General features: G+C 39.9%; 1 protein-coding gene across 3 annotated transcripts in view; it reads right to left on the reverse strand.

Moving 5' to 3' along the window:
• LOC107093760 (zinc finger MIZ domain-containing protein 1-like) overlaps positions 1 to 18,644 on the reverse strand; it is a 123,163-nt gene extending 104,519 nt beyond the window's left edge. For 2 of the 3 annotated variants that reach the window (XM_015389052.1, XM_015389214.1), the window contains exon 1: positions 18,471 to 18,643. The gene's annotated coding sequence lies outside the window, so the exon portion shown is untranslated. Of the gene's footprint in view, positions 1 to 18,470 lie in introns of all 3 variants that reach the window. The other variant, XM_015389375.1, reaches the window with a different exon arrangement.
• Between the last annotated feature and the right edge of the window lie 477 nt (positions 18,645 to 19,121).

Here is a 19,121-nt window from a genome sequence, read left to right on the forward strand (position 1 = left end):
AGCTGAGAGAGAGACCTGATTGCACGGAAGTCGTTTTCATCCAACCGAACTGCAGTCATTTTAGTGGATCCGGCACGGCCTTTGAGCTGTGCAACGTTACCGCAGCACCCTTAAGATGATAATGAAGTCATATAGTTAATCATGCCCGCAGTAACAGTTCATCACGTCAGCTTTTTATGGTTTCCTAATTAGCACTGTCTGAGAACAGGTAATGGGACCCACAAATAAAGAATTATATTCTAAAATATGTGCACAAGCATGTAGGTATAAGCACTCCAACATCAGTGACGACACATTCTAGAATAAAGCACAGGAAAATAGAAAACATTTTAATCAAACACAAATATTAAGAGTTTAGTATTCAATATCTAATCCAATCAAGAAATGTAAAGTAGAGCATTTCCCTGTATGGCTGGTACTTAGAGTAGCTGGAAGTGTGATGTCACACCATATGTATGAAAGAGGTTTGGCTATAGGGTGGATTTAACTTTTATTTCATAACAAACACTGAATGATTGTAGATTTAATCTTTTAGGATGTCTTCAGCATCCAATATAACTATGAACTGTAGTCACATGTCTTCATTTCCAAGTGAACATAAATTGTCACCTTAACGCTGAGTTTGAAAAAAAAAAGGCAGCCAATATTTCTAATCGATTGTGTCTCGCTCCCATCTAACCGTGAGTAACTGTACGCCCAGCCAGAGCCACTCATGGGGGTAATTGGATTCAACTGAATTGTAGATGCTTTTCTGATTAAAACTTTGTAAATGTGATGATTTAATGTTACTTGTTTTATTTATATCATTTTTTTAAGCTTGGAATCCTGAGGTTCTGAGTTCAAACCCCACTCCCACAGACTGCAAATCCCTGATTGCTCCCCCGGTGCCCCACAATGGCAGCCCAGTGCTTCCCTAAGGGGATGGGTAAAAGCAGAGAGTGAATTTCTTAATGTGAGCTCAATAAAGTTAAATTTTTATTATCATCATTCTGATTATATGAAGGCAAATTAGAGTTTCTCCATCCTTCATTATTAGACACTGAACAGGTGAGCAGATTATCATATGACCCAAGATAAAACGCTACACAACAGTTTTACTGCAGGTTTCCGACTATTAGCAGGTTTGTTGGTAAGTAAATCTACGCACTACTCATTGCTCCCTGCATGCTTCTCTTATCCTGACTGAAACGAACGGGTTACACTAGTGTTTGTGAATCTGTTATTAGAATTACAGACAACTCATTATACACTTGTGCTGACTTTTGAGGTTTTCTATTTAGTTGTAAAGAGTATCGCCTTAGATAAAGTTAATGCATCTTTTCCCACAGAGATTATAGAGATTATATGAATAAAAAAGCACAAATAAATTTGTAGATATTGTCTGTATACATATTATCTAAAAAGGGTTACTAATACAAAAATACAGTGAGATTTAGCTTGCAGAAAAGTCGCTAATCCAATGGAACCAGTCAGTCCATATTCTATAGAACTGATAGTTTTTTTAAGGCTCTTTAAACTTTAAAAGTATTTAGTGGCTCCCTGTCTCCCAGGTCAGATGAGATAATCTAATCAGCACACAGAGAGGATACAGGCACAGCACAAAAAGAGTGGCCGGTTCACACACTGGCCTTCTTTCTACAAAACGTCAACAAAGACCTTTATCTTCAGTTTGACCTGAAAAAATCATCTACATTTAAATCGTGGAGCAATTTGTGGGCTTGGGTCCCTGCCAGCAGAGCATCACAGGTCTATTATCTTTTAAAAGATAACAGCCAGCGTTTCTTACCCTTATCATGGCAGGATTTCCTTCACATGGATTCGAACCAAATGAACAAGATGGAAACATATTTAGTTTGAAGGAAAACAAGTGTAATAATAAAGACAAATCTACATGTCACACATGCTTGGATTTTATTATGGGGTTCTGCTGATTCAGGAAGGATGAGTTAAATCAAAGTAGGTTTGGATTCAGTGATTCTGGAGATTAGGCAGGCGTAGTGCTTCCAGAGGCTCTGAACTTATCAAATGGGTTGGAACATTTATTGGAAAAAAACCTAAAATGCTGTGGTTTGAAGATCTTTTAAGCTGCTGCCAAGATCTTATACTGCTTTCAGCAATTCAAAGGTGTTGCTGCTTTTATGGTTGTTTTATGGTAGTCCAACAGGCAGAGTAGTAATGCAGAACTTGGCATTTAAATCTCACTAAAGACAGCTTTCCCTCCTCTTCTAATCACAAAGTAGGGGTCACATTATCATCATAAACAGCACTGCACCTGTCAACAAGTGGTTGATAAAAATCAAGTGATTCTGTTCTTCAATGGTAATCTGAAGGTATAATAAAAATTTAAAGATCAAAACATTTTCAGCTCATTATTGAATCAAAACCCAAACGTCCGCCTTTTTTAACTCAGTAGATGAAACAACAAACTATGTTATTCTGCTGCACTTTGTTTAGACTTCAGTTCAAATTAGTCAATAGTTAGGGAGATTTACTTAAGCCATCAATTAGGATTTATTCTTTTATTCTATTTAGATTGTTTAACTGTGACCTTTATCAAGAAACCTGCTGGACATTTTTCACTTCGCACTGTATGATTGTTCTTTAAAATCTAGTCTAAAAAAACTAAACTAAACTAAAAAAAATAGTAACTTATTTAACTAGTGAGTGTTTTTGACCTTAAAGGTTAAATGAAACTAGAACTAAAAGCCTGAGCCATGCATCCCCAATTATTAATGACAATAAGCATCATCCTTTCCAGCAAATTTGAGATTTTTAGAAAGTCTTTGAGTCTATATGTTATTTTGTTTTTTATAAAACCTAAATGCCAGAAAATGTTAGTTCTTCCTGCTGTTATGCAACAATGAAGACTCTGATTTATCACTATTTTCTTTTTAAATTTCCAGCAGTGGTATGTGGAGTCCACTGGCAAAACAAAGACGACATCATGACAGTCTTGCCACTGCTGCCTAGAAAGTAAGTTTCACTTTCAGTTCATTCATTTGTTAATTGCACCTGGAATATGATGTTTCTTTGTGTTGTTTTAATTGCTTTCAACTGCAGAACTACTTACAGAAAGCTTGCCAAGATCTTTGCATACCTACTGTGTATTAGATCATCCTCTGAAGGGCAGGAAGATGAGGGCAAGTTTTAAACGTATAGACATGAAAAACAATGTGTTTGCAGAAGTTGCAAAGTTCTAAGTCCTGTCAATGAAATTCCAGAGTAGGTGCCAGAGATATTATGTTTCCAAGCTTTAAGATGCATAATGGTAATATAGCAATCCCCCTCCCCTGCCTATTGCTATGGCTCTGTCTAAATATGGTGACAGCACCAGTTTACATTTTCATATGTGAGCTTTCGGCCTTCTGTGTGATCTATAGCATATTGACTAACCGTTGTCTGAGCATTAGCTGCAAATAGACTCCATTCAACATTCAATTATTAAGTAATTCTAAGTATTAAAGTTATGTAACGTATACTGCAATATCTCTGCAATATATTTTGCAGTTATAGAATCAAGTCCGACTCTCATTTATTGTCTGACTACAGGTTTAAAAGTAGGTTGTTGTAATCATGTTACTCCACGAATTGTGGAACTGCAAAGGAGTGTAACATTATGCGCATGAAGTGGGTTTAGATTAAAAATTTTTGCAGAATTTAAATGTTTTTTAAATGTGGATCTATTAATGCATTCTTGCAGGGATGGGGTCCTGGAAAACGCCCTTCTTCTGCTGCCTGCCAACATTAAAAAAATTCAGGACATTATCTAAATTCTGGGAAAGATTCAAATGCGTTGCAGCTCCACACCAAGAACATAACACAAACTCCCTAGACCCTACAAAAACCCAAGCAACAGAAGACCAGTCTGTTTTTTTATCTGATGATGTTCACCACCCATTTGTGGGCAACTGCTGACAAAGATTATCTTGGATTATTAGTCATATTGAAAGGTAAATGGTCTATTTAAAAAGCTACCTCAAAGCTACACTGTTAGGATGAGTTTTGTTTAATGGAGATTTAAGTATTTTCTAACAATATCTAAAGTGATTTTGTCACTTGACATTAACTGTTTTGAAAGCATCTACAATCATAACACTCCAATGTCAAAATAGAGAGTACAGCTCCATATTCAGCCAGCAACCTTTCAAGAAAGTATGCAAAGTGTCCAACTTGACAGCAACTGAAGGTGTCATTCTATTGTTTCACATTTTATAAAGCAAACAGCCACAATTAAAAGCCTTTTGTTCATGCTTGTCACCAGTGTTGTCATTAACGACATTGCCCCAGGCACAGAGATCCAGCTTAACTGTCAAAATTGCTCCTCTCTGATCGTCGCTATAGTTGATGGACAGCCTGATAAAATTCCTTCTCTGCAGCCGGGAGTCTGAGGAGGAGCTTCATGACGAAGAAGTGACAGTGTCAGCCCAGTTTAAGCGACACGGTCCAAGGGGCAGACGCTCCACATAAAGACAGTCAACGTCTTAACACCGCAGTGAATGTTTTCCACTGCAAGCGGTGTGAATTTTAATTGGAAACTTAAAGAATGAAAATCAAAGAAATAAAACAAAAGAAGCTTCAATGTCTCCCTGCAGCAGTAGTCTGGACTGCCGGCTGCTACTCCTCATGACCCCGAAGCTTAAGCAGATCAGATCAAGGAAGCTGCTTGACAGATGTCCGCCCGGGTGCTCTGTTCCAGGCACGAGCACGGCTGGCAAACAAACCAAAGAAAGAGAGAAGAGGGTCTGCACAAAGGGGAAGATGGATTGCATTCAAACAAGAAAAAAGGAGGGAAGTACAAGCAGCGCCAAGCAAAGTAGAGCAGAACGAGGGAGGAGAGACGCTATAGGAAGCTGGAAGACACAATTCAGACATCACATCCTGCAGATTTTATCGCTGCAATGAGATCTGCTCTGTCATGCTTCTCAGTCAGGAATGAGTCAGGTCAGAAAGTGACAGGACAGGTTTAGACATATCTCAAGCAGTTTCTGTCACTGTGACTGACTTGCAGGAGGAATTGAAGACAATAAATCACAACTAGATATGCTTATTGGTATCCAGGTATACATTTCTATGATTTTAGAATCTGTAGAGCTCTATATCATATATATTGTTTTTATCCTTTTGTTTGTAACAAGACTTCAAACCCCCAAAAAGAAAAACAACTCACAATAAACAAACTTTTAGGAATTCAAAAAAGCTAAATTGTTGTAGTAAAGAATCAGGTTTAGGATGGATCGGCGAAAGACGGACGAATGTGCCATATTTCTCCATAATACATCTTGGAAGCAAAATTCCCAACTTTTCCTGACTGTATTGTAACCTTGTGAGAGTAAGGGACAACTTCATGATCATTAATTTCATCCTGCTGTACTTATTCAAAGGAAAATAAACATGCAAAAATCCTGATGAGAGTAGAAAAGAAGAGAGCCAATTATAGCCTCACAGCAGGATGGCCAGAAACAAACTTGATTATCATCATCGTCAACAAGACACAAAGGAAACCTGCTGCCGTCGCCCCCTCCGCCCCTCCACCATATCCACCACAATCCAATAGAGAGGCTTTTAGCCCTCGTAATGATTTCAAAAGTGACAAGTCAAACAGATTTACGGTGACAGCCTGAAAGGAAGCGGCATGAGCACCATTACCGCTCACGTGATCGGACCTCCTAGCCTTTTTCCTGCCCCCTCCCCTCTCCTCTCTCGAGCTCTCCCACCCACAGTTCCAGGAGCCGGAAAGAATGAGGCTGGTTCAAGAGAGGCCGGCAGCCCATTCAACAACACCCCCACTTCCCCACCCCTCACTCCCTCAGCACGAGCCCCCATCAAATGAGAGGGAAACCCTCTGCTCTGTGGAGGTTAGTTACTTAAAGCGACAGGCAGCCAGATAAGGCATCTGGAGATGGAAAACTTGTGGCACAGGATAAATGGAGATACCGCTGTACAGCTTAAACACCATCATCCACAGTTTATCGGCTTTAACGAGCCGTGATCGGGAGGTGAGATGTTACAGCTCAAAGGAGAGACTGACAACTTTTCAGCTGCTGCATTCAGCCTTTCAGCAGCCTTGAAACAAGATGAAAACGTGACCAGAACTGGAAAGCAAAACAATAGCAATGAAAAAGTTGATATGAATCCAACTAAAGCAATTTATTGTCTAAAATTTGAAACTGGGCATTTTTTTTTTGTACTCTTAGATGCTTTCTTATGAGTTTAACAAAAACAGATTGAGGTTTGGATCATTAGGTCTGATAGATAATAACATAAGGTCCTGTTGGACTTTAAGCAAATATTTTTCCAAGTACTTGAAGAACATTTTCTTATTTTTATGAACAAATTTATGGCATAAAAAAGGAACATGCAGGCCAGAAAATCAGAAACTGGTTTCTCCATGAAAAGCCTAAGTCCCAATATAATCACATAATCAGCATTTCACTTGTACGTAGAATCCTGATATTTGATCTGTTTCAGCTCCTCCGGGTACAAGAAGCCCCACCTGGTGCAGTCACCCTCCTTCTTGGTGGAACCTAAAAACACCTTTGCTGCACCAAGCTTTGAAAACAGAGCTGCCCCTTAAAGCCATCAGAGATGGCGTCAGAAGGATGTGAGCGAGGGACTTCTCAAGCTGTAGAGCCCTGAGGCTACGCAGATTCAGTTTCCACCATTCTGGCTCCAAAAACAAAGGAATTCCTGAGAAAATCAGGGCAGGACCTCACCCCAAGCAACTGCGGCTTCTCCTACCCCCACTTTCCTCTTCTCTCTCTCTCTTTCGCTTTCCCACACACAGTCAAACACACACGTCACATAAACACACAGCACGACAAAGGTGATTTCATGCCAACTTCAATAAGGCACCCTCTCTGTCTTGTTAAACAATCATGTGGATTTAATATTTTTAGTGTGACATCGTTATAGAGGCGTGTCATACATAGATCTAGGTGTGTGTATAGGTAGCATACTGCCAGGTCATAATTCATACTTGAGTCTACTATCTGTTGTTGTTGTTGTTGTTGTTAACCAGCATGGACTTGCTCAAAGCAGACAGTATTTTCTTTATGAAGTAGCACCCTTTAAGATGAAGGTGAGGCTGCACAGAAAATGGAAAACTAACCCTCTCATCCGTCCCACAACGCAATCCACCTGAGACACGAATAGTGTGATGTCCTCACGCGGGCCTTTAATAATGTCAACACGCGCCATTCAGTTTCTACTCAGCGGGGGCAGGCATGTAAAGGTCGCAGTATGGCTGTGGAAAGGATACATTAGAGGTGTGTAATAACAGCTGCTGGACATGATCCCGAGTAACAAACCCTTTGTCGGGATAAAACAAGAGCTGGGGGAGCATAGCGAGGCGTCCTGCTCCCTCAAGTCAATACAGGATTCACAAGACAAAATGATTGGAGATTTTAGGAAGTTGTACAATCCTCTAACCACTGGGCCACTACTGTCCATAATGACACACAGTTCTACAAGCTATACAATCAGGAGAGAATACCTTTGAGCTGTCCATATTTACTTTGAATGCTTGTCTACACCAAAGATCAGGCCTGAAATGGTCCCCATCAAGCCCAAGAAGCCCAAATGCTTTGAGCAGGCAAAAGCCCAAAGCATTTGGGGACTATGGCCTTCTTTATACTTTATTCAGTCACACACACATCCACAAGCTGATATTTGATATTTGAAGCAGGTAGACGGACAGAAGTATAGCTGCCATACAGTCAGTGCCTTCTGACCACCAACACCCAGAGAGGCAGAGGAAGTGTCTTACCAAAGGACAGTGGCTCGAACAAGCAACCCACCAGCTAAAGGAAAGACGGCTACCTTCTGAACCAACATCTTTGTGTTAATTGTAAGCCTAATACTGTAAACCTAATACTCAACGCAAATCTAATACTATTTGTATTTCTATTTCCTACCAAACGTTTCAACAAATGCAATTTGTAACCTTTGACCAGTCTATAACTGAAATATTCATGGCTACATTTCCTTCCCCATGGGTCAGGAATGTGGGAAGTCATAAATCAAACAGTTAACTGCATAAAATATCAAACATCCCAGAAAGCTTTGTAAGCCGTGTAAGAGTTGTTTTGTTTACAGTTTGGACTAGAGCGCCACAGGAATATTTAGAAAAGAGCTAGGCAGATTATCATGCTTTTGTCACTGTGACAGTGAGGAGAGTTTATTTGAATGAAAGATTTGATCAGATCTGGATCGACCTCGCCCTGCGTTCCTCAATATTCCCTCATAAATCATCATTTCTATTGAGTGCACACAATAGAGACCGCTGGATATTATTTGCCAGTACAATCAAGCGGTTAGATTTTGTGAAAAGTAACCAAGAATGTTTTAGATACAGGCAGCGTTGCTGGTTTGTCAATAATATTTGCCAGATAATTAAACAGCCTTGGGAGACAATGATAAACATTGTTTAGAGGGGGCTGATCCCTGGCAAGCGCCAAGCTTTGTGTCATCCCTGTCTCCGGAAAACACACGATTACCCTGCTCTCATTACCGATATGATAAACGACGGATTGCGGCGCGTCTTTGGATTCCTGGTAGGACACAGGACGCATAAAGGAGTGAAACACCACCCCTGTAGCAGAGAGCAAGGTTATCTGTGTTGTGCTGCAGATGAAGTGAGGGATATTTATGTATCTTCTATCCACATGAGCAGCATTCAAATATATATCATGAATTCCAGCATTTATCAATTAACTGTTTATTGTTCAATCAACCCTTGGCTCCCTCATCTCTCTCTCTCTCTCTCTCTGTCTGTCTGTGTAGTCATTTCCGTTGCCCACCAACCCATTTTTTTTCCTTTTTTTAACGGTTGGTGTATTCACACAGAGGTTTAAATATGCCCCTTTATCTGAGCCGCCCAGGCGGGAAAATGAAAGGGATGGCGGTCCTTAGAACCCTGGGAAAGCGGCTGGCTCTGCTGCCAGTGTCGAAACTGAGGGGAGGGCAGAGAGCGGGCATACACACTGCACACAGTAACACACTTTCTGCCTCCAAAATAGAGAAATCGGGAAGAAAAACAGTCTTAGTAAAGCAGTGAGGCTTATGATTATATGCCAATATGATTTAAGAGGCTCCCCATAACAACTATGACTGGATGGTGAAAATCAACAGCTGGTGTTGACTCCTACTCCCTGCTTTCCAATAATACTGGGCCTCAAACCTCCTTCAGATTTGACACATTTTGTCATGTTAAAACAACAGACTTCAATGTATTTTGAGGGGATTTAAAGTGGAAGACCAACAGAAAATGGCACATAGATATTGGAAGACAAAATAATATCAATAATCTTTGACAATAAATCTGAAATATGTGGTGGCGTCTGTTTGTTTGTTTGTATTTAGCCCCTTTGAGTCAGTTAAAGCACCTTTTATCTCCAAGCGCGACTTTAATGCTATTTTTATAGCAGGTTGGAACATCTTGTGTGTACGTTTTTAGCTAATCACATCAAGCTAATGCAGTTTTCCAAGTTTTAAGACAGATTCTTAGCCAGATTCAAGCTGGGACTTCCAACAAACAAATACACTTTTCCCAGAACATCTTAAATCCAAAACCAATTCAAGGAAGTTTTGGCTGTAAAAAATGAAAATAAAAAACACAACACTATTGTAATACAGCCTGGTACTTATGGCCTTCTTTATTTTCCTAGAACATCTTTGAAGAACATCCGTGTTTAGTGTCTCCTCTCAAAACTTAAGCAGTAGACAAAGAGTAATTACCATTTAAAAACAAAGTTAATTTGCGTTGTCACAAAACAAGACGTATGTCTCCCTGGAGGGAACACTGGAGAAAATTTAACTGCCCTCACAGAATATCAGCCATACCCATGCATATCCCACGCATCCTGCAGCAGAAACACCAGTAACAGCAAGCACTCCTGCTGACTAGACAGGAGACTATTTATAGCTGAATTATATCATGACAGAAACATTAGGTGTTTTCTCTTGGGAAAATTATTTTTCATGATCTATGAGCCAAAACGATATGCAACATACTGTGTAGAGGGATGCTGATGTTGTCTTAAAAAGTTCATGATTATATATTGCTGGTACTTTTTTTTGCCAGATGGGGTCAGCTACCGGCACAACAGAGAGAGACAGGAACTCTGTCAGTCATTTTCTGACAAACAGAGCCATATAAGATGTGTAAGGTGTGGGCACTTCTTGGAAGAGGCTCCAGTGGCTTGCAGGAATGCATCTGTAACTACAGAGAAAAGGCAAATACAGACAAAACAATAACCCCCCCATCCAGCGTGAGCAGGGACTAATTAGTGACTGTACTTACAATTCAAAGAAAGGGGGAAGGAGAGAAAGGAGAAGGAGGGGATGCACAAACAAAACCCACACTAACACATACACAGAGCACACAGTCGGAGGATGAGGACAATGAGTTTGTTTAGCTTAAACAGGATTTACAAGCCAAACAGACACACGCCAACGCCACTCACTCAGACACATAATATTGCTTTTGTGACGCGACCCTTTCCCTCTCTCTCTGTTACAGAGGCACATGCTAACTCAGCCCAGCTCTGTGCAGATTTCATCAACAGTAACCAAAAAAAAAAAGTGAGGGTAATTGCTTGTGTTGGTGAGAAGTCCTGAGTGCAGGCGGTTCTGGTGGGCGAACAGATAGATAGAGGGAACATTTTGTGCCTCCTGTGTGTTCTTTTGACTCTCTGATTGTTCCTGCTGGGGCAGAGTGTCAGTTATGATTCAAGGACCCCGGTCTCTCTCCGCAGAGGAGGAGAACAGGACGTGGCTATTGTGACATTCCCAGAATTTGTCATCAAAGAAAAAACATACAGGAGGCAGACACAGAAAGGGTCAGAAACTTTACTCTCCCCTGCAAGGTCTTCTGTTACCCCACCTCACAAAACTATGCATACTTCCTGAACTACTGTATTGTAAAGTAGACAAACACAAAGAAGCTCATAACCCTGAAGTGGAAGCAAAAAGAAAGAAAAATGACTAAGCATTACGGAGGAAAAGGGTGATGCAGCATAAACACAATCCTAATCATGAAGCATGATGGTGGCAGCATTCTTTGGGACAAGGAAGCTGGTTTGAGTTGAAGGGGAGATTGATTGATTTTAAATATAGGTCAATCCTTGCAGAGGATCTGTTAGATACTACAAAAAACATAGATCCAGAGTGACAAAAATATTGTAAAGAATGACCTAAATTCAGGAGTTAAATCCAACCAAGATTATGTAGCAAGACTTGAAAACAAACCGACAGAGCTTGATCTGTCATGGGAACGGTGCAAAAATGTCTCTATGTCTAGAAAGCCATTTAAAGACCTTCTCCAAACATATAGATTGAAATTCACAGTAGTGACAAAAGGTTGAGAATCTCAAAGGGTATAAGTACTTTAGCAAAGCACAATGTTCTCGCTTTAAAAGAAAAATTAAATGACTTAAAAGGACCAATCTCCCTGATGTTGGCACCGCTCAAGGCTAAAGCAGTGGATCTTCAGAAACATTTACATTTCTTATTTAGTCTGTGTTAAACAGCAAAAAACTGGTTGACATTAATTTCAAGGCTGCAACTTGTTTCGGTGATATCATCATGATTTATAGTTGGAGTTTGCAGCTGGTATCCACTTCTCACAGTGGGCTTTAACAGCAGCAGCACTCCTGGGACTCAGTTACAGTAGGTGGCCAAACAATGCCGCCCATCTCTCCATGAGGTTAAATGCCTTTGGAAGGGATTCAGCATTATTCACAATGACTTTCCCGCCCTCCTCCCATTGCCTTACGAGTTCAAACCAGTCCTGCCTGAGCCACAAGCAGAAGGATGCCAGTGAAAAGCCAGGTTTTCTTATCCCATCTCATCTAAGTCCATTTTGGCTTCTTGTACCAAGCTGATGTCATAACAGTCGGTCAGGAGGATGACTTATTCTGACTTATCTGCTGGCTGCTCCAGCTCATGTGTATTAGTTCAACTATGATTACCAGACTTTAACTGGACGGCAGAGCTTAACTGCAGACTATTTAAGATTGGGAAATATTTCAAGGTCTGACTCAAGAGAGCAAGTTTAGAATATGCCCGTATTTTCAAAACAGGTTTCCCTTTACAAAAACAGAAAATGGCACAATGGAAACCAAAAGATCAGCCTAAAGCCAAAATTTAAGTCAAATTTCAGACAAAAGCAAAGACGGACGCAATGTCTGGCTTCCCCACTGGACATGAGTGGGTTGGCTCAGGCTGAAGGCAGACACCAGACAAACAGAAACGTGTCAAGTTAAAAAAAAAAAAAAAAAAAAAAAAGGAAGACATTTCTGTCAGCAGTCCAATGGCCCAAAACAGTTGGATGAAATGTCAGGCAATCAAAAGATCGATTAGCGATCACCAGGTTTTTAGCACGTTCAGCAGGCTGCAGACGCACAGAGAGCACAGAGGACCATGTGTGACTCCTGTGAACTGCTGAGTAACAGAAAGCTAATTACTGCGACATGTGCAATAGTTGTTTCCTCCTGGATGGCCTTCGTATTCTACTTACTGCTTCACAGAGGGCTGGGGGTTTAGGATGCACTCACTGCCTCAGTACCTCTAAGCACAGAGCAGACATACCCAATAAACTGTGATCATGATATACATGCTCTAACTTGCAGCAACCTGACATATGTCTTAGCACAAACATTTAATATTTCTCATCTTTCATGTTTACTAATGTGGTGCTTAGAAGGGAGTATTTTCTATTTGTCTGCTTGTTTGCTGAGGGACCAAACAAATTATTGCAAGCAAACTTTAATCCTTCTTATACGTAGCTAGATCTCCTGTTTCTGTTGTTTTTTTTATGTCAGTAATGTTCCTGTTAGTTTTACAAACAATTTTCAAGATCTTAACCATTTTTAATAATAAAGTTTGGACTTTTAAGTGAAGACTCTTACTACAGTATAACCTCTTAAGTTTTAATATCTGTATATTCTAAATCACAAAATAAGATCATTTTTTCCGGCTTTTTATTCAGCAGTGTCACTAATGATTATTTCCCTCCTTTATCCTGACTTAACTGGATAAATTCATATCTGGACCTGGATTGTTTCACATTAAAACACGAATATTATAAAGTATGGTGTGCATTTTGGGAAACAAGGTGCACCTTTCTGCAGCGATTCACAAAGAAATTAGCGTGTAAACCAATTTGCCAATGATAATCAGGATAGAAACTAAAAATCCAATGTTTTTCACGCTTGCAAATCATACCAGGTTGAACTTGGAAAATTACTCTTCAGTATGAAAGTTGTTACTTCAGAAATCAGTCTCAATGGTAACTCTTTTCAGTATTTTCAATTCTTTTTTTAGTAAGGAAAAAAGGATGTAGGAACTGTCTAGAAAGGAGAATGTATGTTTTGCAGACAACTGAGAGATGTCAGCAGATACCAGCAAATTGAACATACATTTTAAGAGCAAAGCTGTTGTCTCTTTTATTCTTCAAAAAAAGTTGGAATCTGTCCCTAATAGTAAATGCTGGGATGAGGAAATGTTTGCAGTATTTTCTAATGTTAAGGTAAGAGTTGAGTGACTATTCAAGGGAAATAGTTTGTACTGAGCGCTCAGAAACACTGTCTGGATGGAAATCTGTTAATGCTATTGGTGCACCTTTGTTTGTTTTGGGTCTAAATGAGGTGCAGTTTAATAAACAGGTTCAGTATAAAATCCAGATTCAAGAGTAAAAAAAAAAAATGCCAAAACAAAACTGCTCTTTTAGAGTTTTAAATGAATGTGGGTTTTATTTGCAGGTTTGTCAGCAACTAAAAAACAAAAAATGATCAAAGGGTTAGCAAGTGGTGATGTTTCAAGTAAAAGATTTTATCTCTCTGCAAAAAAGAAAGTCTATTTTTGTTTTTATAAAATTCAGATTTATATCTTTTTGATAAATTAACAGGAAAGGTTTCCTCGAGCTGATTTAGCATTATTTTTATGGCACACAAAACGCATACAAGACTTCTAAAGGCTCTTCAAGTCCCGAGTGTCAAAGAGGCAACCCTTTTCCCGCTGCATTTCCAGTGTGACCCATCCACAGTCTGGCAGTCTGTGGAGAGCCACAGGATCCAGCCTCACAGAGCCCGTTTGTATTTTCTCCCATCCTCTGAGCTTTTGAAAACACCCAAATTTGATTTTAGAGTGAGTCTACAGGAGCCTTTAGCCTATTTACTGAATCAGACGTCCCTCTGTCTTGTCTCGCAGCCCGCCTGCTTGCCTGCCTGGTTGGTTGCAGAGAGGCCCCAATAGGGACAACAGACGGAAAGAAAACACACACACACACACATTTCAAACACTTGCAGATGACTTTAATTCCTTCTCCTCCTTTGTTGCCAATTTATTTGGTAACCTACTTTGAATTGATGCTTTTTCAGAATGAGTTATAACTCCTTTGGTTTGTCAGAAGGAGGTTTTAAAAGAGAAAGAAAAAAAGTAGGCTGAACAGCAGCACTAATTAATGTGGTGCGGCTGACAAGTGTTGCTCCTAAAACAATTTCATTACATCACCAATTTAAATTACAGAGGAAGGAGACACTGGAGGTTGCGCTTGTTCTTAGTGTGTTTACACACTTTCTTAGACAGACACAAAGAGGGAGTGGAAGCAGTGTAACAAACACCAGCAATCCAATGCAACACTTTTGCAATGAACACAAAGCCAGATTCAAGCTTTTTGATAGGTTTTTTTTCACCTTAGATAAACACGTCTTTTTGTAACAAGAATAACATCTCTGTTATATTTCATAAATCTGATTATGGCTGGGCAATTATAATCACAATTTAGAAAATGAGCTATTTTGAAATCACAAAGGCAGTCAATTTTAGCAAGAGTAAGACACCAAATTTCTGGTGGCAGAGATACACTTAAATTGCTTTGCCAACACACAGGTGACCTTTTCATGTAAAAACTACAGTCAAGTCCTGCAAAAATGGACTCATTAAGAAGTAAACATACGAGCTCATGAAAAAACATAAACTGTGGAGTAAAACAGAGACATACATTTGCTTAGTGCAAAGGAAAATTACAACAAAAACCGCAATCATGATATTGGTTGAAAATTATCGCAATTTATATTTTTGGCACAATCTTTCAGCCCTAAATCTGACAAAACTTTTATGCAGCTACCTGTAAACATTTTAAGACAAACTCATTTTACTCTCTGCCAATAAGCCTCCTTATTGTTTTTTTGTGTATCGGAAGGAAGGGGTGCAGCAGTGATCACGCTTTACATCCACACACACAATCACATTTTTTTTCCACTTTTTTTTTTACATACATTAAAAAGACAATAACCACAGTATTGTCCAGTTAAGCTGTTCTAAAATATCACATTTGGTATCACTGTAAATCTCCATTTTCCAGCATAGGAATATCAACAAAAAATAAATAAAAAATAGACTTCCCCTTTGGAATATTTTACCATAACAACAACCTTTAGAAAGAGAGGATTTCAGGATTGAAGCTTTTTAAGCAAAATTAGAAAAGAAAAATAAATGTATTCTTTTTTTTTAAATAGATCCTGAAACAATATTAAATAAAATAAGAAAATACAAATAAAACTCAAAACATCAACACTTAACTGCCCTGATCAACGCAGTATATTCCTATAACTCTATCAGTGTGAGAATGTGTGCATGAAAGGGTGAATGAATGGGATCCTTGAACTTGATAAAGCACTAAAAGTACAGGGCATTTATCATTAAATAATCCTCGTCTGGAATAAGATTAAAACGTTTTCTAATCTTGGATCCAACCGCAATGCCATAGTACTTTAGAACTTATCAATAAAATGAAAGCAAAAATGTAATTCAAATTGAAGAGCAATGACTATTACTACTGTAGCTAAAACATTACACTTCTCAAATGTGCTATAGTAGGTTATTAAAAAATGAAATTAACTTTAATAAGAGTCCGCTCATTTCCTAACCCACATTGCTCATGATTCTCAGAACTGTTTTTTTTTTTCCAAATGGCACAATTTGTCTTTTAAACTTAACTGCATTAATTCAGCCAGCTGAATGGCAGTGGGAAGCAAGATGTGGGAGTTGGGGGATGGTTGTTTCACTCAGGTAAAGCACTTGGAATTGTGCTATATAAAAACATTTGCCTAGCCTTCTGTTATACTAATGGCAAAAGCAACATTTTCATTTGCTGCTTCATGTCTTGGGGCAACTTGATTAAAGCTTTCTGATGCCAAAAACAGTGAGATTGATATGCTTTTGCAATTTTTAAACCAGAACTTTAAAAAAAAACAACCTTGAAACAGTTTGGCACTGGTAATAAACAAAAATACTTGTTTTTTTAACAGTTGCATTTCAAGCAATATATTTTTCTTGGTACATTGGCTATAAATTATTTAATAGAGTATCACTAAAAATGTAAAATACCTGGAAGAACAATGAATTATCCATAAAATGCATACAAGGTTTTCATTAAACAAGCTTCATTTTGATAAATATGTTGTCTGTTACAGGACTAATAACGGTTTTGCTCTTTAATTAAATTAGATGCCAGTATGACAAACTCTTGGGGAAGGGATTCATGCTAAGAATAAGAGCTCCTAAACTCCAGCTGTCCTGTAGCAGGGTGGAGGGTAACGCTGAGCTTAAGCCCAGATTCCTCGACCTCTGCTTCTGTCCATGTCAGGTCTGTTGCAGACTGCATCCCGGAAAAGCAACGCCAACTGCATCCTATGGTAACGGTGTCTAGCTCCGCTCCGAGTTCTTTGACCTCCAAAGATGCACATGCGAGAGGTGTGGACCAGAGCAGAACAGGAAATAGAGTTGCTATGTATTTTGGCGGGGAAGGACAGGGAGCATGTCCGTGGACGGAGATGTTTGGAGGAGTCATGGAGAAAGTGGAATGGAAAGCAACATGGAAGGGAGCCAGGGTGTAATAAGTGTTCTTTGCCGTTTCATTCTTTTGTCCCTCTTAATCTCTCTCACCAGTTTTCCACCATGTTTATCCAACGCAAACAGAGTTGTTTTGGTTTGTTCGATCATACACTGCGGCGGTGTGTTAACGTCTTTACATTGCGCTCATTAGTATTGTATAAACTAGCGGGTCGACCCGCATCTGATGTTCCCACTGTATGCTGATGGAGCTGAGCTGTTTGAAGGCAACTTCAACACAGGTCGCTTGCCGAAAACACGGGTCAGTGAGCCGTTCCCACTGCCACTAAAAGCAGATTTTTTTCCAGTGGGAAGGGGGTTTAAAAAAAAAAAGTCCATGTGAATCTCAAAATAATATCAACCCATTAACCAACACTAACTTGACTACCAGGAAGAAACAGAGGGGCAAACTCAGTCAACAGTGTGAAGGGACAGCCTGGTCGCAGGTTCAGTGTGAATGACTTTCTGCAGCAGGTCTGCACCGCAGCTGTGCCGCCTTCAGTGTAAGCCCAGCCTAATGAAAGAGCAGCAGTCTCCACCTCCTCCTCCCTCTCTCTTGCTATCCCTCCTCCCATCCTGAGCACCCCCCCTTCTCTCTCTCTCTCTGCTGCTGCTCTGCCCTGGCTGGCCTCACATCCAGACAGCAGGAATTTAACGGGGAGGGTCTGCCAGACTTAAGACACAGGGCTGCAGGCTGAGACCAAATGAGGCACTGCTGGTTACCAACACAGATTCTGATTTGGGGTTTTGTGCAAAGCAAACAGGATGCACAGCCCAGTCTGTAGAGAAAGATCAAGGGTGGGTGTGAGCACTGCAAGATTTCTGGGAGGGCATCAGCTTTATGGCCATCTGGGCACTGTAACCGAAATATTCCTAATACAATAAAAAGCATATCATAATTAAAAGGTATCTGCTTTGAATAATAACCCCCCTAAAATTGGATTGAAAGATGTTGCAAGAAAGATTCAATCACAGATGTCCTAATTGACCTCAAACTGGGAGACATTGGCTTTCTGGAATGAATTCAGCAAATAGTGTCATGCATGCAAACCGAAGTGCCAAACATACAGGTGTTGTATAACACAGCAGAGCAGAGTAACACTTGGACATGCCACCTAATTGCATTACAACAGGTAGCCGATAATAGCCTTGATGGGAGTCAACAAGCCCAGAGACACACGGCTGACTGGAAGCTAAGTGACAGACATTCATCCGAGCCACCAGCTGATCCACACCACACATAAACCCTAAATCAGCTCTCTATCAAACATATTCCCACTGTATGGCCAGAGCGCATCCCCCCCTTCTTCTTTAAATAATCCCAGCAAATGTTAGGGGTTGAGCACAACTCGCTGGCACGATGTTTACATACAATGGAGCAAACAGTCTGGGCTATTAGAGCGCTCCGACGCGCAGCCACAATTTGGCCCCTTGACACCAGCGGCTGTTGAAAGGTTTCCAGGAGGTCAGCCTATTGTTAGCAGGTAGTGTCCGTCCAGCGGGAGGCACAATCCCCAGCATTCAAACTTGGCTTTTCAAGAATAATTCAGCAGAAAATAACCAGGTGCGAAACTTACTTTCTGCTCGAAGCTCAGAAGCAAAGGCGCGTATTGTTCCTTCCACGCCGCGTGTTTTTACGGCGCTCCGCTCCTTCGCTCGCTTCACTTCACAAAGACGATGTGAGACAAACCCCGAAGACGGTGTGACTGACTGACTGACTGACTGACTGAATCAACTACCGTAGAGCACGGCAAGTTGAAGTGTCAGATTACACTGGCTATTCAGTTACCAGAGAGAAGCCGTGCGCGGCGGCGCGAGGGAAAAGGCGGCCCAGATTCCCATCAGCGCGCGGAGCTCATAATAACGTCATAATAACATGTTCACTGTATATTAAAGCTTAACTTTTTAAGCTGTATATATATTACCTACTATTATTATTAAATATTAGTAGCAATAGTATTGTTGTTGTTTTTGTTTGTTTTTTTCCAAATTTAGCAAGTCGTTTTAATTAATTTAATTGTGTGATTTTTTTTTTTTTTACTTAATTCATGAACTCCGCAATAAAAATGTATTTAGAATGCCAAGTTCACAGAATTAAGTTTCAGCCTACGGAAGAGGATAAGGGTAAGTGGAAAAAGACAAAAAAAGTTAAAAGTTTTTTTAATTTTATTTTAGTATAATATAAGAAAAAAGTTAGAACTGTGACTTTAATGTCAGAATTCCGACTT

This window comes from Cyprinodon variegatus, unplaced genomic scaffold (genome assembly GCF_000732505.1).
Source record: "Cyprinodon variegatus isolate N-32 unplaced genomic scaffold, C_variegatus-1.0 Scaffold1, whole genome shotgun sequence".
NCBI lineage: Eukaryota > Metazoa > Chordata > Actinopteri > Cyprinodontiformes > Cyprinodontidae > Cyprinodon > Cyprinodon variegatus.